This window comes from Passer domesticus, chromosome 2 (genome assembly GCF_036417665.1).
Source record: "Passer domesticus isolate bPasDom1 chromosome 2, bPasDom1.hap1, whole genome shotgun sequence".
NCBI lineage: Eukaryota > Metazoa > Chordata > Aves > Passeriformes > Passeridae > Passer > Passer domesticus.
This window is the reverse complement of record NC_087475.1, coordinates 88,686,419-88,714,272: the sequence shown is the minus strand read 5'-3', so window position 1 is coordinate 88,714,272 and position 27,854 is coordinate 88,686,419. Positions and strand designations below refer to the sequence as shown.

The 27,854-nt window shown below is 41.1% G+C and overlaps 2 long non-coding RNA genes across 3 annotated transcripts in view; one reads left to right on the top strand and one right to left on the bottom strand.

The window, feature by feature from the left end:
* The window catches only part of LOC135294537 (uncharacterized), a 59,989-nt gene that overhangs the window by 1,366 nt on the left and 30,769 nt on the right, over positions 1 to 27,854 (bottom strand). The window contains exon 4 of the long non-coding RNA XR_010356622.1: positions 12,055 to 12,138. This is a non-coding gene — a long non-coding RNA (uncharacterized LOC135294537). The remainder of the gene's footprint in view (positions 1 to 12,054; positions 12,139 to 27,854) is intronic.
* On the top strand, positions 9,181 to 13,464 carry LOC135294538 (uncharacterized). 2 transcript variants are annotated; one of them, XR_010356625.1, is made up of 3 exons: positions 9,181 to 9,402; positions 9,690 to 9,774; positions 13,292 to 13,464. It is a non-coding gene; the product is annotated as an uncharacterized LOC135294538 (long non-coding RNA). The 2 variants fall into 2 exon arrangements; XR_010356624.1 differs by lacking the exon at positions 13,292 to 13,464 and adding an exon at positions 11,349 to 11,426.

Below are 27,854 nucleotides of genomic sequence, written 5' to 3'. Positions count from 1 at the left end.
CTTCCTTCTTCCGCCACTTCCTTCCGCCACTTCCTTCCGCCACTTCCTTCCGCCACTTCCTTCCGCCACTTCCTTCCGCCACTTCCTTCCGCCACTTCCTTCCGCCACTTCCTTCCGCCACTTCCTTCCTTCCTTCCTTCCTTCCTTCCTTCCTTCCTTCCTTCCTTCCTTCCTTCCTTCCTTCCTTCCTTCCTTCCTTCCTTCCTTCCTTCCTTCCTTCCTTCCTTCCGCCACTTCCTTCCTTCCGCCACTTCCTTCCTTCCGCCACTTCCTTCCTTCCTTCCGCCACTTCCTTCCGCCACTTCCTTCCGCCACTTCCTTCCGCCACTTCCTTCCGCCACTTCCTTCCTTCCGCCACTTCCTTCCGCCACTTCCTTCCTTCCTTCCTTCCTTCCTTCCTTCCTTCCTTCCTTCCTTCCTTCCTTCCTTCCTTCCTTCCTTCCTTCCTTCCTTCCTTCCTTCCTTCCTTCCTTCCTTCCTTCCTTCCTTCCTTCCGCCACTTCCTTCCTTCCTTCCTTCCGCCACTTCCTTCCGCCACTTCCTTCCGCCACTTCCTTCCGCCACTTCCTTCCGCCACTTCCTTCCTTCCTTCCTTCCTTCCTTCCTTCCTTCCTTCCTTCCTTCCTTCCTTCCTTCCTTCCTTCCTTCCTTCCTTCCTTCCTTCCTTCCTTCCTTCCTTCCTTCCTTCCTTCCTTCCTTCCTTCCGCCACTTCCTTCCGCCACTTCCTTCCGCCACTTCCTTCCGCCACTTCCTTCCGCCACTTCCTTCCTTCCTTCCTTCCTTCCTTCCTTCCTTCCTTCCTTCCTTCCTTCCTTCCTTCCTTCCTTCCTTCCTTCCTTCCTTCCTTCCTTCCTTCCTTCCTTCCTTCCTTCCTTCCTTCCGCCACTTCCTTCCTTCCTTCCGCCACTTCCTTCCGCCACTTCCTTCCGCCACTTCCTTCCTTCCTTCCGCCACTTCCTTCCTTCCTTCCTTCCTTCCTTCCTTCCTTCCTTCCTTCCTTCCTTCCTTCCGCCACTTCCGCCACTTCCGCCACTTCCGCCACTTCCTTCCGCCACTTCCGCCACTTCCTTCCGCCACTTCCGCCACTTCCTTCCTTCCGCCACTTCCTTCCTTCCTTCCACCACTTCCTTCCTTCCGCCACTTGCTTCCTTCCGCCACTTCCTTCCTTCCGCCACTTCCTTCCTTCCTTCCTTCCGCCACTTCCTTCCGCCACTTCCTTCCGCCGCTTCCTTCCGCCACTTCCTTCCGCCACTTCCTTCCGCCACTTCCTTCCGCCACTTCCTTCCTTCCTTCCTAATTCCAGCACCTTCTTCCATTGCCTTCTTTCACATCCTCCTTTTCTTCTTCCATCACACACTTCTGCTGCATTCTGTCTGCCCTCACTTCCTTCACTGCCTTTTGCCACCACTGCCATTACTTCCTCCTTCACTTCTTCTTCCACCTTTTTCCTTCACCTCTTTTTTTGTCCCTTGCTTCTTCTTCTGTTGCTTTCTTCGCCATTGTCTTCTACTGCCTCCTCAGTTGTTTCTTCCTTCTTTACTTTCACAGCCTCCTCCTCCTCCTTCACTGTCTTCTTCCATAACCTCCTGTCTTGGTTTGACCCAGAAGTGAGTTTTTTGAAAAGTTGTGATCAAACCAATCAGTGGCCAGATTTGAAATTGGTACGTGTGGTGGCCACTGAGGTTTGGATAAGCCTCTGAGAACACACAGGGGTTAAAAGCAGGAGATTCCCGGAGAACTCCCTCTTTGTAATCCGGCATTGGTGAGTGGAGTCTGGACCTCTCCCCTGCCCAGCTGCATCTGGGTGGGAGAGGGGAAGGCCATGCGGCCTGTGGGGAGGAGGCCAGGGCTCCAAAAGGTGCAGGGGTGGAAGAGATTTGAGATGTCTGGGCAGCCCCCCCCCCCCCTCCCCAAGAGAGACTGATAGAGACTGTGCTGGCAGCGCAGCTGGCCAGAAGCGGGGGATGCAGCAAGAGAAGGTGCCTGGCAGCTGTGGGAGTTCTGGACAGACAGAGGCGAAGATTTTAACCCCTTTGTAGAATAGTGGAAACCTTACAAATACTGATCCTCCTGAATCAGAATGAGAAGAGAGACATGAGAGATGAAATGGGCAAGCGTGAGGAAAGCTGGAAGAGGTGAGAAGAATGCTAGGTGGGAAGAGATGATGGAATGGCCTTGGGCTGGACTCTTTCTTGTATGGCCATGGACAGACCCATGTTTTTCCCTGTGACCTAGAGACTGTATTTAGGGGGAGGCAACACCTTGGAGTCAAGAGTGAAGCAGCGGCGTGAACAGAGATGGCTGAGGAGGGTGTGGGATTCCTTCTGTCTCCACGGAGAGGAAGATCTCTGTTCATGAGGCCCCTCGGCCCCAGGGGGTGAAATTTGGGGGGGACTGGTGTCCCAAAGTTGAGAGGTGAAGCACTGGTGAGAACAGAGATGGCTGAGGAGGGTGTGGGATGCCCTCTGTCTCCATGGAGAGGAAGATCTCTGTTCATGAGGCTCCTCGGCCCCAGGGGGTGAAATTGGGGGGGGACTGGTGTCCCAAAGTTGAGAGACTGCTGCTTCTGGAACTGGGTGGAGCATCTTTAAACGGGGAACCCTAAAAGCAGTCCTGGCCCGTGTCCAGTGGTGAGAGCACTGGACATGGCGGGGAGAAGTCACGAGGGCCGATGTTCTCTGGGCGGGGCCATGAGTGACATGGAAGTACAGGAGGTTTCAATTGTGCTTCCGGGAGGAAGTCTATGGTGCAAGGGGGGGACTCCTCTCTCCCTGATGGATTTGAGGGTTGATTATTTGAGGGGTGGTGAATCTGTGGAGAAAGGGAGGGGAGAGGAGGAATGTATTTGGAGGGTTTTCATTTCTTAGCTTTGTGTGTGTGTTCCTTTTTAGATATTGTAATGAATAAAGTGTTGTGTTTTTCTGTCCATCCCTGAATGGGAGCCTGCTTTGTTCTGTTTCCGGGTCACGTCTCACAGTAACCGTTTTGGAAATACACCTTTCATGGGGGCCCTGGCATTGTGCGAGGGTCAAACCATGACACCTCCTTTTTCTCTTCTTCCAATGTCTTCTACCACCTTCCTTCATTGCTTTGTCTGTAGCCTTCTTCTCTTCTTAAAACATCTTTTTTTCTTTGCCTCCTCCATTTCCTTCTTCTTTATTCTGTGGATTTCTTCCTCTGCTTTTTTTGTTCCCTCAACCATTGCCTCCTCCTTCTATTTTTCTGCCTGCTTCTGTTGCCTTTATCTGCCACAGTCACTTTCCAAAGCAAATGCCTTCCTTCTGCCACCTCCACCTTCTTCTGTCTTCTTCCACCACCATTTTTTGATGCCTCCTTCCACCACTGCTACCTTTATGCGCTGCCTGTCTCTGCTGTCTTCCTCCACTGCTTTCTGCTGCCACCAGCTCCTGTCAGTGCAGTCTGCTGTCACATTTCATCACTGCCTCCGGTTGCTACCTTCTGCCACCTCCTACTGCTGCCACCTTCCACTGCTGAATTAATCAGCCACTGCCTCCATATGCCAAAGCTGCCTCCTGTCTCACTGCCTTTACCACTGCATTTCACCACCACACCATTCCATGATTTCTGCCCTTTAGCCACTGTATACCTCCACCTTTGGCCTCTGCCACCTTCCGCTCCCTCCACTTTTTCATATTCACCACCTTCATCCAGCTTCTTTTGTCACCTACTCTGTCATTTCATTCACAATCTTTTTCTTTTCCACCACCTTCTTCTGCCTCCTTTCTTACATCACTTCCTCTGTCACCTCCTCCTTCTCTGCTTCTGCTGCAGCCCTTTGCAACTTCTTTTGTCACCTTCTCCATTGCCTCCTCCTTCTGCTCCTCTGTGGCCTTCTGCTGCCCACTGCCAGTCCTTGCTTCTGCCAGCTCTTCCACCATTTCCACCTTTTCTTCTACAAGACAACCAATCTACAAGATTTCCAAGACATCCTAATGAAACTGTAATTGGCAAGCCCAATAATCACTAACTGAAGTTGTTAATGACTGTATAAGAATGTCTGTATCAGCTCATTGGCAAATGAATATATTGGAAAATGTATATATTTAATTATACCTATGAGAGAAGTGTTGCATTTTAACAGCATAAAGAAAATAGTTTTTTTCCCTGGAATATTGCTGAGTGGTACACATCTTAACTCTGCCTCTGACAGTAATCTTGTACTATTCCACTGATCCTTGAGCAAATAACGTTATCCTTCTATCTATTTATCTTCCTGCCCTTTTTTTTGTGTCTTAGCTATACATACTGGAGATCTTAAGACAGGGACACTTTACATTAATTATTTTCATTTTGCCCAGCATGAAAGAAATTCAATGGGATGTTTATAGCAAAAAATAGTATTGAAGTGTCATATCCAGTTTAAATGTCTATATACTTTGTGCTCTTTGACAATCAAGAGACGATTTCATAGAATTACAGAATACTTTTTGCCTAAAGGAACATCCACAGGGTGGAGGTCTGTGGTCCAACCTCCAACTTAAAGCAATTCCTATTTGTAACCTAGAAGAGGTTGCTTAGGGACTTACACATTTGAGAATTGGAAACCCCTAAGGAGGGAGATTCTACAATTTTTCTGGGCACTCTCTGTTCTGGCACATTAGTACCCTCAAGGGCAGCCTTTTCCTTTTATTCCTGCAACCCCTAACCATTCCATCTTGTCATTATAGCATGCACTGTCTCTATTTCCCTACATCTGACTTTTTTGGTGGTGAAAGATTGGAATTACACCTCCCCTAGACACACCTGCCCTTAGCTTTGTTCTTTCCAAGCCAAAAAATAGCAAGTCTCTCATTTTTTCTTGTATGTCATGTGCCACCTAATCATCTTGGGCACTAATCAACTTGTTGGCCATCTGCTGGAAATTCTCGGGTGTTTAACAATATATGTTGCATGGAGGGGAAGGTGTGAACAAAATTGGACTTTATTCAGCCCTTTACAATACTCAGCTCTCCATAAGGAGCAGAAGGAGTTCGTTATCAAAGTCAGTAACACAGATCATGCAGAAAATGGACAAAAATGCTTTTTGCTAATGACATAGTAGATGCGCTATTGACCTAGCAATGATAAAGTGTCTATGATCCATCTTGCCCTTAATTATAGAAGGGACCAATAATTTTTTCACTAGTTTTACGTGTTGCAAAAGAAATTTAACTATTTTTTCCCTAGCCTGGAAAGCAGCTTAAGAATAATTTTGCATTTTTCCCAGAAATTTAAATTGTGGTAGAATGCCAGTGTCCTGGAACATGTGATGTTTTTATCTACAAAAAAATAATTACAGCATCTTAGCATACTAGATTATTTCTGTAGTGTGTGTATGTTGACCAGTAACACTGGTGTTTGAAATGCATGAGAGAATGGGCAGGTCCAAGTCCCAATTCTTTGACAGTTGTGCAATCATTTTCATTAGCCAATACAACAAGAGTCAAATAATTTACTAGAGTCTGTTTTTACTGTTGCTCACACACAAAACAAAGTCATTCCATGAGATGCACATCAAGTAACATGTCCAGGAGATTTCCATTGAAACACATTGCATTGATTTAAAAAACCATCCTCTTGGATGCACCAGCATCTGAATTGGGAGGAGCGTTTTCCCTGCAGGTGCTTCCGGGGAACCTCTGACTCTGAAGCATAATGTAAGTAAGCCACCAGCTCACTTAGGGCAAGTGAAAACTAGAGCGTTCAGAAAAGGATGGTCTGGAAATATGGTTCTTGAATGAAATCAAGAACCAGACCAATTCCAGTGAAACACAACACAGAATCATAGAATTACAGAATCATACAATCATATAATGTTAAGGGATTGGAATGGACCTTAAAGACCATGTAGTCCCACCCCCTTTTTGTCCCTCACCACATCTTTGGGTCACTAGTTTAGCACTTAGTCCTCATGCTGCTCACACAGCCTCTTCTCATGCCCATGACTGATCCCTCCTCATTAGCCAGTTGTCTTGCTTTAGACCAGCAAATGAATGTATTGAAATGTTCTGGGTTTCAATACAATTTAAAGGTGAAACTTCAAGGGTTTTGTGGACCTTGCACTTAATGTTGGTATCTCAGTTCCAGCAAAGCAATAACATGTAATTTTACAGTTGTGGAGATAGGGAGAACTCTTCAAATGCAGTTGATAATAATCTGCACAGAGATTAGGAAGATTTCCAGCAGGACAAATTTCCTAAGTTTTTAATTAATTCAGAAAACTGTTCTGGTTTTGTGAGGCCTTTTCACTATTTTCTTCCCCCTGCCCAAATGTTTTGTTAACTTTCTAAGGACTATTAATTAAAGCTCAGAAAATTGCTTTCTACTTACTATATGTTATATGAGATGTTACTAGTATGACGCTCAAGAACATTCTCTCAGGAGTAAGGCTAATCAAGACCAGAAGTCTTACTTTAAAGGTTACCAATATCACAGAGTCTGGGGTGAGCCAGGCTTCCCCAGCAAGATTCCTGTCTTGTCAGGGAGATCTCATGCAATGAAGTTCTTGCAGAGAGGTTCATTTTAAGTAAGCAATTAGCTATTTTATACTTTTTTTTTTTTTTGGTGTAGATACATAAGTAGGTATAGGGCATCAGTGCCTGGAAGAGTTGTTGGTGACTTTTTTTTCTGCAAGTCAGTTCTTTATCACAGTTTCTTTTTCCTGAAGCCACCAGTTTGTTTGGTGGTGTTTTTGGGAGGTTTTTTTCCTTTGTTTGTTTGGTTGGTTTGGTTTGGGGTTTGGTTTGGTTTTGATTTGGGGGTTTTGTTGTTTGTTTGTTTATTGTTTTGGTTTTGGGGTTTTTTTCTGAGAGGAACATGCTCCTATTTATAAGACCGTTCCCAAGAGAATTCTGTCACTGCAGAAGACATGTTTGCCATTGAAATAGATAATATATTTGCTAAAATACTCTTTGCTATGGAGAACTTTTGCTATTGTTACCTATCATTCTTCTCTGCAGTGGCTGAAAATTATGATTGATGCCATCCATCTCTTGTACAGCACAAGTTAACATTTACAATAATGAGTTGGGCAGATGGACAGAGTCCACCCTCAGCAATTTTGTAGATTATATAAAACTGGGAGGACTGACCTGTTGAGAGAAAGGGAACATCCTGTACATGGGAAAGAGTAACCTCATGTACCAAAGTTAGAAAGCAGCTTTGCAAAAAAAAAAAAAAAAAAAAGGGGGATGTAGGAGTCCTAAGGAAAGGTTGAAGATGAGTCAGCAACATGCCCTTGCAGCAAATAAGTCCACAGCATTTCTGACTGGACTAGGAAAAGTATTCTCAGATCAAGGAAGTCATTACCCCTATTATGCACCAGCAAGATCACATCTGAGATATGTATTCAGTTCTGGACTCTGCAGCACTAGAATAATAGGGACATGCTGGAGCAAGGCCAGCAAACGGCCACTAAGATCATGATGGGGCTGGAGTGCCTTCCATGTGAGGAGAGGCTGAGAGATCTGGGATTATTTAGCCTTAAAAAAGAAGGTTCAAGAAGAACCTTATTGATAGGTATGGATGTCTGAATAAAGAAAACAATATCAGCTATTCTCAGTTGTGTAAGAGGCATAAATTAAATTCCAGAAAATTCTGTTTAAAAATAATCCCCCTCATTTTTTAATATAAGGGTAGTCAAACACAGGAACAGGTTGCTCAGCTATGTTGTACAGCTCTTGAATATCTTTGGATATTGAATATCTTTGGAGATGTTTCAAACCTGATTGAATACAGAGCAAGCTGCTCTAGCTGACTATTATTCAAACCTGATTGAATACAGAGCAAGCTGCTCTAGCTGACTATTATTCAAGAGCAGAGGTCAGCCTAGACAATCTCCAGAGATTCCTTCCAACCTCAAGATATTCACCATGATTCCATAAATGGAATTTCAAAGCCAAAGAGTCTTAAATATTCTTTTAATTTTTTAAATGATTGCATAAATAAATTATAATTTCTAAATTGACTCTCAGACCCAGGAAAGAGGAAGATATGTTTTGCTGTACCAAATGAGTTGACTCTTTGTATTTGCACTGCATTTCAACTTTCCTTTTGGAAGTTGCTGTTATGCTGCCTGCAGTGCACTGAATTAAGATACATTAAAAACAATAAAATTGTTCCATTAAACTGTATAGGTTCATGATTGAGGTCCTGCTCTCCCAGCACTCTTAATAAGTTGGAAGAAGCAAATCCTAGTCCTAGTCTCATAGGAATAGTTATATTACCTGCTGAAACTACCAGGAATATACATTCCATTTACTGACTTAAAAGTCAACTAGGAGAGATTTTATGTGCCATTTTAGCTGGAAGACTGTCATTTCAGTCACCATCAGTCCTATAAAATGACACAGACCTCTGCAAATTAAAAATTTCACTTTTTCTTGACCCTGTAGACATCTGAGTTGTCCTCAAATTTTGGAATCCATGTCTATCTCAGCCCAGACTACTTCAAGTGATAGATCCCCCTCAAATTCTAATGCAAATTTACCTTTTTCTTTCTCTTGAAGAAGCTAAACAGAAAAGACAGCTAAGTCTGCAATGGTCCTTCTGAAATATCTGAACTTGTGTAAATTAAATGCTTTAAAAGACACAACCTATTATCCAAATCCCACTTAACAACCATTAAAGCTAAATGAATTCTAAGCAGGAAGAAGAATTATCCTGTGGACCACCATTCATTCACTAAGGAGCTCTCTCTTTCTTCACCTCTCTCTTTCTCTTCTACATTTTTTCCTCTTTAATCTTGTTAAAATGCCTGAGGAAAATAAAAATAGTTGAAAGTGTTTGTAGTTCCTACAGAGAACAGAGCTGTGAAGAATTCATCTCACTACTTCCTGAAACCAGCGTGCAGGAAACCAGGAAGGGTTTGAAGGAAAATCCTAACTCAACCATTCTGATCCTTTCTATTCCCTATTTTTTTCACTGTCTCTTCAAAAAGTCTCTTTGGGCAGTTCACTCTTGAACTACTGCATGAAAAGAGTCTCTCAACATAAAATTATTTTTGTTGCAGAGACAAAGTGAGCAAGATAAGTGTTTGGCATGGACTTCCAGAATCTGGAATGCTACCAGGAAGCACTGCACAGTTGACAGCTTTATGATGATATAATTGCTAAATTATAATGGCTTCAACAGATGTGTCACAGACCAAATGTTTTATAGCATCTTATTCAGGTCATGTTTATCCTAGTCCACACAATTCCAAGCCCCAGTCTGTTTGTGAGATTATTTCAAGCACCATGATTTAGATAACAGGAGCACAGTGAAGGTTGTTCACTAGACCTAACTGATTAAGGGACTAGATCTCTTCTGCATCTACTGAGCTTAGTGAAAAGTAAATCCTTCCCTTCTGGGATGCATCTCATGATCTGCACTCCACATAAGGAGGGTATCCGATTCACAAAGTATGGTTAACACACAGTTTTACAGACACAGACTACTGCTAGTTCTGTTAAGAATTTCACTGAAAAAAAGATTGACACAGTTTTTGACATTTTCCCCTGTCCTCCAAAGGATGGTACATTTTCTTAAGTAAGACCACAGTCTTAATTCAATGCAATTTCAGTCTTCAATATAGGAGTAATCCTAAGGTATAAAAGCTGTATCAGCCCTAGCATGCATCCTGAGTTGCAAGGCCAGTATTTAGAGCTAGTCTATATTCTCTACACGCAAGAATTCTGTATCTTTTCAGATGAAAAAGGTACAGAAACGCAATGCTTTGACGCAAGCTGTTTGTGAAGGAGACAAAACTTCCATTTGCAATTCTGCAAGTGCAGGTCAGTTAACAGTGGAATCAAGCTCGAGGGTATTTATTATTCCTGTCTCTCTCTATTGCTATATTAAGAGATAGTGCTCATGGGACTTGGAAATATCATTCTTATTGGACAGCCCAATTCTTTCAGCTCTGTACTGATTTCAGTGTTCTATAATTGGGTAACCCAACACGTCAGGCAGAACTTCTGTTATTTGAGGTCCATAGGAAGTCATTGGCAGGAAGATGATACTTTAATCAGTTTGACCAACACATTAATATCTTTGGAAAAAAAATACTCTCTGGATAACATCCTGTGATTTCAGAGCTCTTTCTTATTTGAGTTGCTCTCACTGTTTGGCTTTCACTTGGTGTTATTCTAGCCTTTTTTAAGCTAAGAGTGATAATTATTAAATATTTTATTGTGCAGCATACTGCAACTTCAGGGCATACTGAAGGTCACTGCTATGATGTTTTATTGCATTTGACAATGAATGTGGTAATGTTTTGTTGTGCTTCTCTCTGGAGAGTTCCTTTTACATGCTGTAATCTCTCATGAGTGTTCCTTTTACCCTACTTATTACCCCATTCCTGGATGCTGAAATTGATCTCTTTGTAACTGTAAACAAGACAAAATTTGAATCATGTGAGGGATTCTGTATGCTCTCTAAGTAGGATGGTGTTTTACTGGAACAGAAACTCCTGTAGGCTTCCTGCACAGCTGGATATAAGTAGTCAAAGATTATCTTGGCTTGCCAAGATTATTTTGGCAGGACATGAAACAAAATCTGCTCCCAAAGCCATTTATACATGTTAACATAGGACTGAGCCTGATCACAGAAACTCTTAATCTCAAGGCTGCAAAAACCTTCTGATCCAGAGGCAGTCCATGGCAAGAGAGGACTTAACTGAAAACTATCTAATTAAGAAAAGTTTGTCTTGCTATTAAATCTTTATTTTAGAGTAATTTATTTTCCATATTTTATTTCCACCTCTCCCAATAAAATGCATGTGCATGGAAAAGTGCATGGCCAATGATTTTTGGTGGAACTTACCACTTAGCCCCAGAGTTTGTAATTAGTAGTCACATGTAGAGCATGCTTAGATGGGTAGTTTGCAATGTCTTGCATTCATAGCATGAATTTTACATTTGTCAAACTCAGAGCAGAAACAGAGTCCTTTACTGTAACTACCACATACTATCCAGCTTTTGTCAGTGATCATTTCATGCTACGTCCAGTCTTTATATGCTCCTACTGAATATTTATAAATATTCTTTAAGAACAGCTTTCCTTTCTCTTTTCTCAATTTTCTGCTATTTTTTTACTGCATTTAATTTTTCTCTCTTAGAACAAGGTCTTTGATCTTTCACATGGTGACTCAATGACTTACTGAGGTTTTAAACAAGACGGACTCATTCAGAGAATTCACAAAAACCTGAGACTTATAAAATTATTAATATATACTGAATTACACTATGGAGCCATCAGAAACTTTTACTGTAAGCTAGGCCCAGAGAGGAATGAGTTCAAGAACCGAAAAAAATTGTTGCTTTGGCTTTTTCTCAGTTAACTATCTGAAAGCTATTAAACCTTACAGGCATGTCACACATGTGCTCTGTGTACCTTCTGAATTGTCTGGATGACAAAGACAACGAAAACACGGCTAAAGACCTTGGAAGTGAACAATAAATAAGATTTATATTTTTCCTGTCATTGATGTTATTTAAGAATAATTCTGTTTATGCTGTTGGTTTCCACGACAAATGGAGAATTTGGCTTCCCCTGGACAAATACAGTAAAGAAGCTGACTTGGCCCAAATAGCAACAAAATCAAAGCCCATTGTATGTTGGCTCTGTTTTTCAGAGCTCAGGTATGCCTGGTATATTTTTTCAGGCCTCAAATGAGAAGTTTTCATTGATTTCCCCAGTTATGGGAGGTGTTTTTTCACAAGCCCACACCAATTAAAAAAAATTAAAATTCTCACTTTAATTTGGAAAACTAGAATATAATAAAACAACCTATTATGTCTCTCAGTCAGAGATCTCTGGCAAGAGGATCTGACAGTCAGACAGATAGGATTATCTAGTCTCTTCCCTAGGCTGACTATATTGTTCTTAGTTCAGGTAAGCAGTCTGGTCATGCTGATGTTAATGCCAGTGCAAAACACAAACATTGATAGTGAATGCAGAATTTCTTTCCATGTTTCATTATTTTTAAAGCATGAAAAGATTACAAAGACAATATCCATGTTTACAAAAACAGATCACGTTCTTCAGAGCCAATTTATTACATATTCACATACCTGCTCACAGGTATGTAACTGCGCAGCTGCAGCTCTTCTAGGGAAATGTCAGAGGCATCGGGTCTCAGGAAACAAGAATTGGCTCTGTCAAGGCACAAGATTTGCAGCCAACAGTGACCAGCAGAAACAGACATTAACTATGATGAACAAAAAAAAATACCCCAAAAACCCCAACCAACCAAAATTCCCCAAACCACCAAACCAAAACATAAAGAGTTACAGGATTTCTAAATTTGTTTCCTTGATAAGCAGTGGCTTTGATTAACACATGTGGAGGGTTTAAGAAACAGAACTACAAAAGAGTTAAAAGTCTATGTGTTTCTGGATGAAAGTAATCTTTAATCCAGGATAAGAGAAAAGTTGCAGGGCAGCTAGTAACTTTCCCTTTGAGAAAGTCATTCTGTAGTTGTTTAATCTGAGGCTTCTTGCATCTCCTTCTGAAGCAGCAGGTACTGGCCTCAGGGTCAGTATTATCCTTAGCATGTGATGAACTCTTTCTGGTTGGCTGCAGGTTTGAAAAGAAGTGGAAGAAACACAGATTTACTTCCTTTACCATCCTAATTATAGCAAAAATATACTGTCTTTACTGACACCTTAGGTGTCAAAATATGAGTTAAAGACAAATAAAAGTGAAGTATATTTTGCTGCAAAATTGCATTTATTCTTGCCACATTTATCTGGATATCCCATGTCCAGTTTGCAGTGAAGGAAGATGAAAACCATCATATTCTGCTTCAGATCCATCAACCTGGGTGATGTTTAGAAAACACCTGTACTTTGATCCTCTTCAAAGACCCAGATATCACTGCTAGGAATATTTTATGACTTCCAGAACTCTGTGCTGTCTAGCATTGGCAGTTTGCAATTGCCTGGCCACATGAGATTAAAGGCATCCATCAGAAACAAAAGGATCATTTGATGCCTTAGGTTTTCTTGGCAAGTGAAACAGAGAGACCTCACTTAAAATTAATTTTAAGCACATCACTAATAGGATATTTTCCTGGTAGCTTCCATATTTGTTTTCTTAATAGCTACTTTCTGGAGCCAAGAGACCTATCATACTTTTTATGCAGGGTTGTGCATTGAGGAGACTGTGCCTCCATGTCTTTGGCAAAGTATGTTTCCCCATGTGTATTGATGTAGCTCTTTATTGCATGCTGCTGCTTCCTTCATTCAGAATGTTATGCTTAAAAACAAAAATTTGAGAACAGCTGTTTACTCCCTTTAATCCCTGCAGCATATCAACTAGACAGAAAGTGCCACGTGACTGATTCCCACACTTCCCTTGTGCTATACTTCAGAAGAATCAGGAAAGAACAGTACTGTATCCCCACACTCCCCTTTCTTTTTGTTTGGTTGCATCTTCCTTTTGCACAACGGGGTAAAAGAGGGATGCACAGCAAGCAGGAAGATTTTTATGCCACAAGCTCCTCTGAAAAAAAATCTAAGAAGTTCCCAAGCTTAATTTTTTTGCCTTGTTTGGTTGCTCTTTATAGCTCAGGCTATATATTACTTTTTATGCTTGGGCAATTCCTAATCAGGGCAGAGTGAGGTGCAAAGAGACAGGGGATCAGAGAAAGCATTTTAATGAAACACTGAAGTATTTATAAAATACTGGCATTGATAAAATTCAGTTTTCAGCAGTGGATTCCAAAAAGTATATAAAGCAAGGAACAAGGAGGGACAGCACGGGTGTCCTATGGATATAAGAATGTTACATAGCCAGTATTGTTGGGAATCTGCTGTAGGCCTTAATTTAATATAAAGTACTAATTTAGTATTAATTAATGTTAGTAAATAAAAAAATAGTAATAATTATTATTACTAATTAATAAATTAGTAATAGCAATTTTATTATTACTAATTAATACTTTTATACTAATTAATTTAGACTGCAGGCTTAAATTAATATAGAGTGTTTATTATTTTTGTGGTATGTTCTAGTGATTGTTCCTTAGCAGGTGCATTCCAAACAACCAAAATGAAAATACAGGCTTGTATGAAAGAATCTTCTCAACCAACAACTGCTCTGGTGCACTGCATGAAAGAGCTGGTGCCCAAATTCAGCTGTGCAGAATGCTGTGATACACAAATATATGTCTGTTACATAAATATGATTATGAGTATGTGATGAAAGATCAAGAAAAGAGTTTGTTTGAGAAGAAAAAGAAGGAACAATAAAGAAGCCTTTAAATAAATGGAGTGCTAGAAATCTTGCATTATATTTCCTCTCTGGTCACTTGCTTGTTTGATTTACTGCCACCAAAGAACTGCAAGGTTCCTCAGTTTGTTCACCTTTAAAAATTTTATTTGTAAAAAATATAATATTGTGTGCACATTGTGGTGCTCTTTTACTGCTTAGGTTTGCAGCAAACCTGGCTAGCCTGACCAATAAGGTGGCAATCTACTCATGCCATAAGTATTCCCAAATTTTTGTTTCTAATCTTTTCTTTTCCAGAGATCTTTATATACATGATTCCTAATAAGTAGAGGCATAATAAACCTTTATTTGATTGTTTTCTTTTGGAGAGAGCATAGTTTGATTACACTGAATTCATGTTTTGCAGCAATTGAAATACACGGAATATAGGTCTGAATATATATTATTCTAATGTAACTTCATGAAGCTCTAGTGACTGAAAGGCAGCTGTTATAAAGCCATATAACTGGTATTTTCCACCAATAATTGCCTAGCTTCTTTCTTGTTTCGACAGCTGAGATCCCATGTGTGAGGACACGAGGCTTGACTCCATTTTCATCAGAAGGCTGATTTATTATGTTATATATTATACTAAAATACTACATTAAAACTATACTAAAAGAACAGAGAGAGAAAGATCAGAAGGCTACAAAGATAAGAATAGAATAGGAATCAATAACAAAATCCTGTGACTGCTCCTAGCCTTGGCACAGGTGGCTGTGATTGGTCACTAATTGAAAACAATCCACATGGACCAATGAAAGATGCACCTGTGGCATTCCACAGCAGCAGATAGTTATTGTTTACATTTCTTTCCTGAGGCTCTCAGCTCCTCAGGACAGGAAAAATCCTAGCAGAGGATTTTTCATAAGATATCATGGCCACACTTCTTTTACCAGCTTTATGTACTTCAGTTGCTTAAAAATCTTTCTATGTACCTTTATTGATGCTGATATATGTTCATTATACTTTGATGTCAGTGCCTGTGTTTTGGTATTCCTGCCTATTGAGTATTCATTCCTTGACCTAATAAAGTTGTAATATTATCACTTAAAAAGTGAGTTAGAGTCAGCTGCCATAAATTCTCAGAATGTTTGTGATCCTCAGGATGTGAGCACAATCAATCAGCAGTTCCAGCCAGCAGACTTTAATGAATCATATGCATTGGTCTACTTTTGGTGGTTGTATAAGATATATTAATCAACAATCCATGCATGTTAAAAAATACTAGAATCAGCCAGCCTTTGCTTTGAGATTTTAATTTTTCACATTGCTTTGATGATTACAATGTCGTTTGGTATAGAGGGTGGTTTGCTCATCATGGTCTGATGATTTGCTTATGATTTAATCAAGCGCTAAATTCAGAGAGGAATGTGACTGCATCTGGCTTCCCTTACTATTTTTAAAGAGATGTGGAGCAGTCAGTATTCCAGGAACATGACAGCTTTGCAATCATAGTGCTTTTATTTAAGGTTTTTGTAAAGAGGTTCATTATCTGAAATGTTTATGCTAAGGATGATTATCAAATCAGTGGTGAATAAGGGATTGGTGTTCCCATTTATGAAGTCTTTATGGAACCCTGGACCACTCTTTCAATGCCCAGCACAGCAGAGTATCAAGAGAGTGGCAAGGGAGTCTTCTGAAAAATTTCATATACCATTTGAGGAGCTGGTAATGCAAGGTGTCTGCTCAGAGGAGAATTATTTCTGACTACTGTCAGACAGAGAGGCACCCTGGCCTGACTGATATAGAGAGAAATGTTCTTTAAGATCCTACAAGAATTTACAATATCAGTATACAAGTTTTAAAAACCTTTTCAAAGGATTAGGAAAGGGTTTTTTTTGTGTTTTCATGACATTTAAGAGTAATATGAGATTGTTTACAAAAAATCAATGGTAATCTCAGCATAAAGAGCTATCTAGAAAACATGTTAATGGTGAAAAAGAAATTCACTTTTAAGATTTTTGTTTGAAGGGTTTGGAAAATAATGTTGGCTTTATGGCTGTTCATCACTTGCCAGTGTACCTTGCAGGTTGCTTATTTATTATCCTATTTAATACTTAATCTATGCCCAGTTTCCATTGCACATAGCAGCTAAAAGTCCAGACATCATTGATAATTTTTAAATTAAGTGGTTCCAGAAGTAATTTTCTGGCTAATTATCACTACTTTGGCTTAATCCATGAAGTATGATCTAACTAAAATTACTACCTTGTCAAGAAAAGCAAGACTGAACCATCCTTTCCTAATTCTCATTATCAAGCTGTGACGTGTAAATTATTTTACATGATGCTCCTCTGACTAACCTTAACATTCTCTGACAGAGTCTGTAGAAATGGACGGGCACAATTTTAGTAATTTTGTCTCATGGCCTAGCATGTTGTCTTAAAATACAGCTTAAAATGGAATTTTGCTATGATACCAGACCACAGACATGGGTGTCTGAGGCTCATACCTATCCTGGTTACTCTACAAATCACTACCTCCCAGCAGCCTCATTATGTTGTATTATTGTAGGAGTCTTTCAGGTAGCAAATCTACTATGATAAATGTCTATGTGAAGATGGTGATTTCTTGTTGAATGGACTTGTTCCCTGTGTATATTCCTTTCCCCCCTGTTTTTACTGAAACATCTCTTATTGCTGTTTTTTATCTCTATTTGTCTTTTAAAGTCTGAAGAGAGCAATAAGAAGACTTGGAAAGAGTGATGATATGCTTTCTTTCATGTTATCAGTCTTTTTGACCTAGTAGAAAATCACTTACTGCAGAAACTAAATAGAATTTCCTGTTACTAAGAAACTAAATAGAATTTCCTGTTACAAGAATGGGACTGAGGTAGTACATTTGTAAAGGAAGAAAGGGAATTAGTCACTTTGTGTGACTTACTAGCATTAGTAGATAGACATGCTGAACCCTCAGGCCACAAGATGTAAACTTTTTCCTAAATATGCTGGGCTTTTCATCTCCTTAGGTAAAGGAATGCTCCACAGCTAGTTCACAGTGGAAGATAAGGAAGTAAGGAAGGTCACTACCTCCATCAGCAGAGGATGCAGGAGGAGGCAGGAGGAGAAATAGTCTGCCTAGAGACAGTGAAGACCAGCAGAGAACAAGAAGACCTCAGACCCTAATACAAATATTGGACCAAACTGTCACATGAGGGGTTGGAAACTTAGTTTGTAACAGCATAATTCCTATGGATTCCTTTGTTTGGGGTGCTCAGTTTAGCCAATCCTACTGTTGTACCAGTCAAATATTAAATTATTTCTTCCTGGTATCAGACATCTCAGACTCTGCTGTGGGAAACCTACGGTGAAGACATTTCTTTAACACATTTACATAGATTCCAGTGAGCACCCTAATTTATTCTGTAGAATTTTATTTCTTGTGGCAATGGAAAGGAAACTCAGTTTGGCTGAGACTCCAGATCGTATTTCAAGGAATGACACTTAAACTATAAGCAAAAGCTATTTTGACTATTCTTTCACCTAAAGTTTAATCTTAGTACATGATAAATTTTTTGTGCAATTAGAAGTACAACAAATCTTTATGAATGATAGTTCAAACAATCAATTCTTGTTAATATTGGTTAATGTATCATATTACCAATACATACAGCCCTTTATACAGTCCAAGAGAGAAGTCCATATCTTTGCAGCCCATTCTGCTTGGAAATGGAAAAGCAAAAGAAGAACATTCTAGAAGTCCTTTGACAAGAAAAACATGGGTTCACAGAATGAGGGATTGGGTCAGTTTGGAAGGCACAACAGTGGATCATCTGGTCAAAACCTCCTGCTTAAGCAGAGTTATCCTAGAGCACATGGCACAGGATTGCATCCAGATGCTTCTGGAATATCTCCAGTGAGGGAGATTCCACAGCCTCTCTGAGCAATCAAGTGCTCGGTCACCTGCACAGCAAAGTTCTTCCTCATGTTCCTCTGCAGGGAGGTGGAATTTCCACTGCAGACAGCTCACTCTCAGACACGTCTAGTAGTGGAAATTACTTATTTTGTTCCTGCTCATACAAGCTGCTAATAGACAAAAAGAGGAGCAAAAGGTTTTGGGGTTTTTTTGAATTTTTGTTTTTCTTTTTTTTTTTAATTTTGTTTTGGAGTTTTTTTTTTTTTTTTTTTTGTTTTGTTTTGTTCTGACTTCATGATTCATGCCTGAAAACCTTCCCACATATGGTGAATTTTCTATACCTTGTGGTGAAAACAGTGCTCCATCTGCAAGAGCACAGGGAGAGTGCTGACAGAAAGTAGCTATCTGTTTACTGTCACTGTTGGCAGTGTAAATTATAAAAGTCTCTTAGCCCTGCAAGGAGTGGTTTTGCAGTTTGCTTAACTATGACCAACAAAAGAATGAGATACCAAATCAGCAGAACTAAAAGAAAGAAAAAGAACAATACTGGCAAGTATTGCTACTACTAGAAATGGCTTTAAGTTGCATCAAGGGAGGTTTAGATCAGATATTAGGAAAAAAAAAAACTTCACCAAAAGGGTTGTAAAGCACTGGAACAGACTTCCCATGGAAGTGGTGAAGTCTCCACCCCTGGAAGTGTTCAAAAAATGTGTGGATATGGCACTTGAGAACATGTTTTAATAGCCAAGATGTTGGTGGTGCTCGGTAGGACTTCATGGTCCTAAAGGACTTTTCCAACCTTTATGGTTCTATGACTGTCATTCTAAGAACCATGATCTTGACCATGATAACTGACAATATGAGGTGATTGCAGCATATGGGACAGCAGCAAGGAACAGCAGTATTTTCCCTGTGATCTCTCTTCAGGGAAAACATCTTGTTTCTACCATGGTTGCTATATAAGTTTCCATCAGAACTACTTCTGACAGCAAGCTGGAACATCACATGGCAAACACATCTCACAAGGTCAGCAATGAGCAACTGACAATTGTTAGTGTGTGACATTCAGCTTGGTGCCACCCTCATAGTTAAAAAATGCTTATGTGTTCTTCTCAAGTACCTCATCCTTGTTGGATGAGCTACTGTGTGAATATGGCCACGGGCTGACTCCAGAAAGACTCAGCTTTCTTGGCATCTTAGATGCCTTCTAGTCAGGACTGGAAGTTGAATGTGTTCAGAGAAAGCAGTGGTATTGTGTCAGTGAATCATCTCCAAGGAACTGCAGCTCTAGGCCAAGAATCCAGAATCCACTTTTCAGTTTGATATGGAATAACACAAATCACACTTGGAAAAACCTTAAACCATGAGGATTACTCCATTCTTCAATGTTACAGCATTGTTCTCTGCAGTATACTTCCTATTATTGTTTTCAGTACTGCTGGCCATTATTTATTGACTTGCAAGGATTTTAAGTATTAGATTAAATTGCCTTTCTTTACTCATCTCTGCCCAATCCCAAAGGCTGCTGATTGCAGCTATGCTCTTTTCTAATTCCTTTAAGTTATTCTTATGATGTGCAGTGTTCAGCTTTATTATGTTATTAATGAAATGTCTTCAGTTACTCAGCAACACCACAGTAGTGTATGACATTTGTAAATGAATTCTTGTCCTGGTTTCATATGGGAAAGAGTTCATTTTCCTCTCAGCAGCTGGCACAGTTCTGTGGTTTGGGTTTATATGAGAAAAACATTGATAACACACTGATGTTTCAGTTGTTGCTATCTGGTGTTTACTCTAAACCAAGAACTTTTCTGCTTCCCATGCTCTGCCAGCGAGGAGATGCACAAGGAGCTGGGAAGGAGCATGGCCAGGACGGCTGACCTGGATTGGCCAAAGGGATGTTCCACATCATGGAATATCATGTTCAGCATATAAACTAGGGAGAGCTGGCCAGCAGCTGTTGATTGCTGCCCAGGGATGGGCTGGGCATCCATCAGGAAGTGGTAAATGATTGTGTTGTGCGTCATTTGTAGTATATTTAAATTTCATTATATTCAGTTACAAAACTTTTCTTATCTCACTTTTTCTTGATCCTCCTCCCCCAGAGGGAGGGTGGGGTCAAGGTAGCTGAGGTGCGAGAGAGCAGCTGTGTGGTACCTCGTTGCTGGCTGGGGTTAAATCACAATAATTTTGTATGTTGAACACATTCTGCTTTCATACCTTCTGTGGTGAATATAAACCCTGATGTTTCCCACTTCAGTCCCTGTGAAATGAAAGCAGTTGCTAAGGTAGTCAATTAAAAAGAAGTTTAAAAAAGGTAAAGATTGCATTTTTAGGACAGGAATATTTTTAGTGCTTTTCCTTTTTTTCTTTTTCTCTTCCTTTTCTTTATCTGGTTTTGTTTTTCTGAAAAGGTATATATTTTCAGAGATTAATGTAATCAAGACAAAGAATAATGTTTTGTTCAATTTCAGTCTTTTTCTGTAGGCATTTTGAACAGAACTATTGCATCATTGAATGGCTGAAGGTAAAGACTGACTCACTGCCCTGTTTTTATTGTTTAAGCTGAGTGCTATGGTAATAGTAAATGCTTGGTGCTGACACTGAAGAAAACTGTTTAAAATCATCACCCTTTTTATTTGACCTAAATTCTTCTCAGGGTATTTTTTAAATTATCAGATTCCATTTTGATTATGGTACCACAATGGTGTTTGTTATTCCTATCCTGCTTCTGTAGAGTTTTCATTCAATAATATTTAGTGTCCCTACATGTTGCTGGCAGATTTTGCTGTTTAGTTGTGATGTGTATTGGCACCATCCTGTAGAACTTGTGTCTGTTCCTCTTTAACTAGAATATTCTCTGAGTTCATTAATTATATATATTTTTATTAAAGTCTAGAGGTTATCAGCTATAAGATATTTTTTATTAATGTATTATGATTGTCATGGACCCTTCGCGCACATGCCTTCTTTATACAGTGATAGACCATATACCATTTTATATAGGATATTAAAAAAATAGTAATGCATTGGATTCCTAGTATTGCTATTCCAGGTTACATCACTGAAGCTGTGACCAAGGGTCTTTTTAGATATCTTTAAAGATAAATTCAGCCACATTTTATATGAGAGCTTTTTAATATGGTTTTTTTCTTTACTTTGGTTTAAAGATGCCTATTTCTGGAAACTCACTAAAATTTTCTTAAACTTTCTTCATCATTTAAATTACAATATTTTTGGCTATAGATTTAAGCACAATTCTGCTCTAATGTTCAAGGAGAACAGGTTGTTTGCCTTTTAGATTTGCTTTTTTATTGGCTTTTTTTTAGCTCTTGGGAGAAGTATTTTCAGGTATTTGCTCTCTTTGACCTGTTCTGACTTCAGCAGAAGTTTTTGTCTGAAAGAGACAAAATTTGTTCACCTTTAATTTCAGCTTATATCATGCTACCAGAACTTTGTGTAAGTTGAATTGGAAAATCTCACTTTTCACTTTGGAAAGTTTGAAAGACAGAACAGAGAATAATGGGGAGAATCAAGGGCTGAATCTCTATAGTTCACATTGCATAGGTAGTTGGAGTATGTAACATCTTATCCAGGTTTTAGTTAAATATGAAAGTAAAATCTCAATTAAAGAACCTTGCTGAGATGTCATTTCTAGGTATTTTCTGTAAGTATCTTTGCATAACAAATGTATATAAACATATATATATATATATATATATAGCTTTGTATAGCATTATAAACAGCAAAGGATATTTGAGAATCTGGATGAAGCCTCTTTAACAGCAACAGCACCAACCAAAGAATTTTCTTCCTAGAGGCCAATTGCATTCATGCCAACAAATGACAGAAAATGATTGAGAATTAGTTTATGTCTTCACAGATTCAGGTTTGACTGAAGTCAGTGGAAAAACCCATTACTTTTAGGGAAGTCAGTATTTTGTAATAAATGTTTAGGCAAATTAGTCAGATTTTTAAGACCAGGAGGAACCAATAAAATCTTTTGTGATCTACTCTAAATGCGGAATGTAAAATTTATTTCCCTGATATCTTCACTGGATCTCTTCTTATTGCTCTTACAGGAATATTTGGTGGAAACATGCAAAGTAATGTAGCTGTTGCACAAGAATGAATAACATCTAGACCCTTGGCTGTATTGTGTGGGTCCTGCAAGGAGACAGGACAGGAATAAAAGTTGTAAAGGCATATTTTTGTCTTTGAGGCAAATAGATCTGACTCTGAATAAACACAGCAATCAAATCTGTTGAGTAGGAAGGTGCAATTTTTATGTAATCACTTTTGGAATAGAACTTCCAATATTCTATCCAGTTATCCCGGTTTTAGTTAAGTAAGTGAGTACAATCTGACTTTAAGTAACTAATGTCCATTTAAAGTCTTTCTGCAAAATAATACATTCAATATTCCCACTTGAACTTTCAATATCTCCTTGTTCTTATAGTAGAAATTTAAATCTTACTGTCAATTGTTTAGGGTTTCACAACTTCAGCACTGTCATCTTTTCTTGAACACTTCTCAAGACTCTGCATCTCTTGAGTCTAATATGAAGTGTGTATCTTTCTTCTTTCTTTATCCCTTTGTTTGGCTTGCTCTCTGTTTTTTGTTTGCTCACTGAAGATGCACATTGTCTTTCAAACAACACATAAGTCATGCAGAACAATAAACTTCCATTGAGATTGAGTGCATTGTGTTCTTAAAGTACTCTTTGTACTTGCCTTGCCTGTGTGCCTTAGATCAGAAGTTAAAAACCAGAGTGCACCACTGCATGCAATTCTTCCTCATTCCCACTACATTTGATGGGTAAAAACTGTTCATATTTAACTTTTGGGCATTTATTTTTTTCAAGAGTACAACTCTCAAAGAGGTATTATATTCCTCTTTGGAATCTGCTTGTCTGCCTCATTTCTCTACACTTGGTTGACTTCACCTGTTTTCTATTAACTGCAACATTAACTGATTTTCATGGTCTAATTTGCATAAACTATCAATGGAGTTTTAGCTTTCCCCTTGCAAAATTCAACATAAAGCTCTTGTCCATAACTTCTAGTCTGTTTTCAGGGTTTCACATGGAACCAAATCGATTTCCTTACTCTTAACTTTGCCAATACATGCAGGGATACCTGGGTGCATTTTCTCTAGTTTTCTGACAGTGCAATTCTTACTAGGAATTGAAGGATCCTTTGTTCTGTAGTTGGTAGTTGTTCTGAGTTTCAGCACAGAAACCAATTTTAACACCTCCTACCTTCACTATAAACAGCCCAAAACATTCTTGCACCAAATATCAAATCAGGATTTTTTTTTTTAATCTTAAAAAATTAGTCAGTGGCTTAGTTAGTAAAGATATTAAATTTTCCCAGTATTTGTTTTCCAGAAAATTCTTGTAAAGGTTTGTATTGGGTTGGTTTTAGTTTAGTTTTTGGTGTGAAATTTCAAAGACATGCAGTGAATTTTTATTTAACCGATGTCTCCCCTGTGCAGGATAACAGTGCCATTGGAAAGGAAGGGGAAATAGCAGAATATTGCAATCAGCATGTAGTTGTTTATTGTACAGTAAATTATGGTTTGTTTCTAGTGTATTTTCCCTGGAAAAGGCCACCAAAAACCCCCATACATGTCCCAGATCACCTTGTCTTTTATCAGCTGTTGAAGTGTAGGGGCTGCCTTGCTCAGAGACAAGGTGTCACTGCTCATTGGTAATCTTTCACAATGTGAGCTGATATCTCTAAATCCCTTAAAGCTTCTGCAGGAACTCAGATGGTGTTGAACATCTGGGCAAGGACAGAGTGGTGATGATCAGGCATAGGGGGATATTTGTCCCAATTTCAGCTGGGATGGAGTTATTTTCATAGTAGGTAGGAGAGTGCTGTGTTTTGAATTTAGTATGAGAATAAACTTGAAAACACACTGATGTTTTCATTGTTGCTAAGAAGAGCTTACTCTAAATCAAGGACTTTTCAGTTTCCCATGCTCTGTCTGTGAGCAGATGCACAAGAAGTTGGGAGGGAGCATGGCCAGGACAGCTGACACAAACTGGCCTGAGGGATATTCTGTGCTAGAGAATATCATGTCCAGTGCATACACTGGGGGGAGTTTTGCCAGAAGCCACCAATGCTGCACAGGTGTAGGCTGGGGAGTCAGTGGGAGGTGAGTATTGTGTATCACTTGGTTTTTTGGGTTTTAATTTGCTTTCTCCTTTTCCTGTTTAAATTATTTTTGCCATGACTATTATTACTAAACTGCTCTTTTGTCAACCCACAAATTTTATGTTTTTCCAATTCCCTTCTTTATTTCATTGTGGGTGGGAGAAGCATAAGCAAGTGGCTATGCAGTACCTAGTTGCTAGCAGGGGTTAAACCATGACAGTCCTTCTTGGTGCCCAGTGTGGGGCAAAAAGAGTTGAGAAAACAGCAGATCTGACCAGAGCATATTGAAACAAAATTATTTAAAGCGTTCATTTTATTAGTTCAATAGTCCCGGGCCACACTGCTGATTTATTTGCTCTCAGAGTTTCTGCATGTGTGTTCCTATAACACTTCGTTTCATGTATGTATTCCCTGCTGTGCTGTCTGTCCTTCTCGAGGTCTGGGCCAAGGTTGTCATTTTGTTGATCTATGCAATACTGACTTATGTTTAGATGGAATATCTGGTTGTGAAACTAATCTGGTGTGTGAGATCTGTGTGCTCAGCATTACTGTCACCTCTGTGTTTTGGGAGCCACCTATTGGGAACTATTAATAACTACACTTTCCACCTTTTCTCCTTGCAGAGCCAACCTAGGGGACGTCCTTCCTTCCTTCCTTCCTTCCTTCCTTCCTTCCTTCCTTCCTTCCTTCCTTCCTTCCTTCCTTCCTTCCTTCCTTCCTTCCTTCCTTCCTTCCTTCCTTCCTTCCTTCCTTCCTTCCTTCCTTCCTTCCTTCCTTCCTTCCTTCCTTCCTTCCTTCCTTCCTTCCTTCCTTCCTTCCTTCCTTCCTTCCTTCCTTCCTTCCTTCCTTCCTTCCTTCCTTCCTTCCTTCCTTCCTTCCTTCCTTCCTTCCTTCCTTCCTTCCTTCCTTCCTTCCTTCCTTCCTTCCTTCCTTCCTTCCTTCCTTCCTTCCTTCCGCCACTTCCTTCCGCCACTTCCTTCCGCCACTTCCTTCCTTCCTTCCGCCACTTCCTTCCTTCCGCCACTTCCTTCCTTCCGCCACTTCCTTCCTTCCTTCCGCCACTTCCTTCCTTCCTTCCTTCCGCCACTTCCTTCCTTCCGCCACTTCCTTCCGCCACTTCCTTCCTTCCTTCCTTCCTTCCTTCCTTCCTTCCTTCCTTCCTTCCTTCCTTCCTTCCTTCCTTCCTTCCTTCCTTCCTTCCTTCCTTCCTTCCTTCCTTCCTTCCTTCCTTCCTTCCTTCCTTCCTTCCTTCCTTCCTTCCTTCCGCCACTTCCTTCCGCCACTTCCTTCCGCCACTTCCTTCCGCCACTTCCTTCCTTCCTTCCGCCACTTCCTTCCTTCCTTCCGCCACTTCCTTCCGCCACTTCCTTCCGCCACTTCCTTCCTTCCTTCCTTCCTTCCTTCCTTCCTTCCTTCCTTCCTTCCTTCCTTCCTTCCTTCCTTCCTTCCTTCCTTCCTTCCTTCCTTCCTTCCTTCCGCCACTTCCTTCCTTCCGCCACTTCCTTCCTTCCGCCACTTCCTTCCGCCACTTCCTTCCTTCCTTCCTTCCTTCCTTCCTTCCTTCCTTCCTTCCTTCCTTCCTTCCTTCCTTCCTTCCTTCCTTCCTTCCTTCCTTCCTTCCTTCCTTCCGCCACTTCCTTCCGCCACTTCCTTCCGCCACTTCCTTCCGCCACTTCCTTCCGCCACTTCCTTCCGCCACTTCCTTCCGCCACTTCCTTCCTTCCTTCCTTCCTTCCTTCCTTCCTTCCTTCCTTCCTTCCTTCCTTCCTTCCTTCCTTCCTTCCTTCCTTCCTTCCTTCCTTCCTTCCGCCACTTCCTTCCTTCCTTCCTTCCTTCCTTCCTTCCGCCACTTCCTTCCTTCCTTCCTTCCTTCCTTCCTTCCGCCACTTCCTTCCGCCACTTCCTTCCGCCACTTCCTTCCGCCACTTCCTTCCGCCACTTCCTTCCTTCCTTCCGCCACTTCCTTCCTTCCTTCCGCCACTTCCTTCCGCCACTTCCTTCCTTCCTTCCTTCCTTCCTTCCTTCCTTCCTTCCTTCCTTCCTTCCTTCCTTCCTTCCTTCCTTCCTTCCTTCCTTCCTTCCTTCCTTCCTTCCTTCCTTCCTTCCTTCCTTCCTTCCTTCCTTCCGCCACTTCCTTCCTTCCTTCCTTCCTTCCTTCCTTCCTTCCTTCCTTCCTTCCTTCCTTCCTTCCTTCCTTCCTTCCTTCCTTCCTTCCTTCCTTCCTTCCTTCCTTCCTTCCTTCCGCCACTTCCTTCCTTCCGCCACTTCCTTCCTTCCGCCACTTCCTTCCTTCCGCCACTTCCTTCCTTCCGCCACTTCCTTCCTTCCGCCACTTCCTTCCTTCCTTCCGCCACTTCCTTCCGCCACTTCCTTCCGCCACTTCCTTCCGCCACTTCCTTCCGCCACTTCCTTCCGCCACTTCCTTCCGCCACTTCCTTCCGCCACTTCCTTCCTTCCTTCCTTCCTTCCTTCCTTCCTTCCTTCCTTCCTTCCTTCCTTCCTTCCTTCCTTCCTTCCTTCCTTCCGCCACTTCCTTCCTTCCGCCACTTCCTTCCTTCCGCCACTTCCTTCCTTCCGCCACTTCCTTCCGCCACTTCCTTCCGCCACTTCCTTCCTTCCTTCCTTCCTTCCTTCCTTCCTTCCTTCCTTCCTTCCTTCCTTCCTTCCTTCCTTCCTTCCTTCCTTCCTTCCTTCCTTCCTTCCTTCCGCCACTTCCTTCCTTCCTTCCTTCCTTCCTTCCTTCCTTCCTTCCTTCCTTCCTTCCTTCCTTCCTTCCTTCCTTCCTTCCTTCCTTCCTTCCTTCCTTCCTTCCTTCCTTCCTTCCTTCCTTCCTTCCGCCACTTCCTTCCTTCCGCCACTTCCTTCCTTCCTTCCTTCCTTCCTTCCGCCACTTCCTTCCTTCCGCCACTTCCTTCCTTCCGCCACTTCCTTCCTTCCGCCACTTCCTTCCTTCCTTCCGCCACTTCCTTCCGCCACTTCCTTCCGCCACTTCCTTCCTTCCTTCCTTCCTTCCTTCCTTCCTTCCTTCCTTCCTTCCTTCCTTCCTTCCTTCCTTCCTTCCTTCCTTCCTTCCTTCCTTCCTTCCTTCCTTCCTTCCTTCCTTCCTTCCTTCCTTCCTTCCGCCACTTCCTTCCGCCACTTCCTTCCGCCACTTCCTTCCTTCCTTCCTTCCTTCCTTCCTTCCTTCCTTCCTTCCTTCCTTCCTTCCTTCCTTCCTTCCTTCCTTCCTTCCTTCCTTCCTTCCTTCCTTCCTTCCTTCCTTCCTTCCTTCCTTCCTTCCTTCCTTCCTTCCTTCCTTCCGCCACTTCCTTCCTTCCTTCCTTCCTTCCTTCCTTCCTTCCTTCCTTCCTTCCTTCCTTCCTTCCGCCACTTCCTTCCGCCACTTCCTTCCTTCCTTCCTTCCTTCCTTCCTTCCTTCCTTCCTTCCTTCCTTCCTTCCTTCCTTCCTTCCTTCCTTCCTTCCTTCCTTCCTTCCGCCACTTCCTTCCTTCCTTCCTTCCTTCCTTCCTTCCTTCCTTCCTTCCTTCCTTCCTTCCTTCCTTCCTTCCTTCCTTCCTTCCTTCCGCCACTTCCTTCCTTCC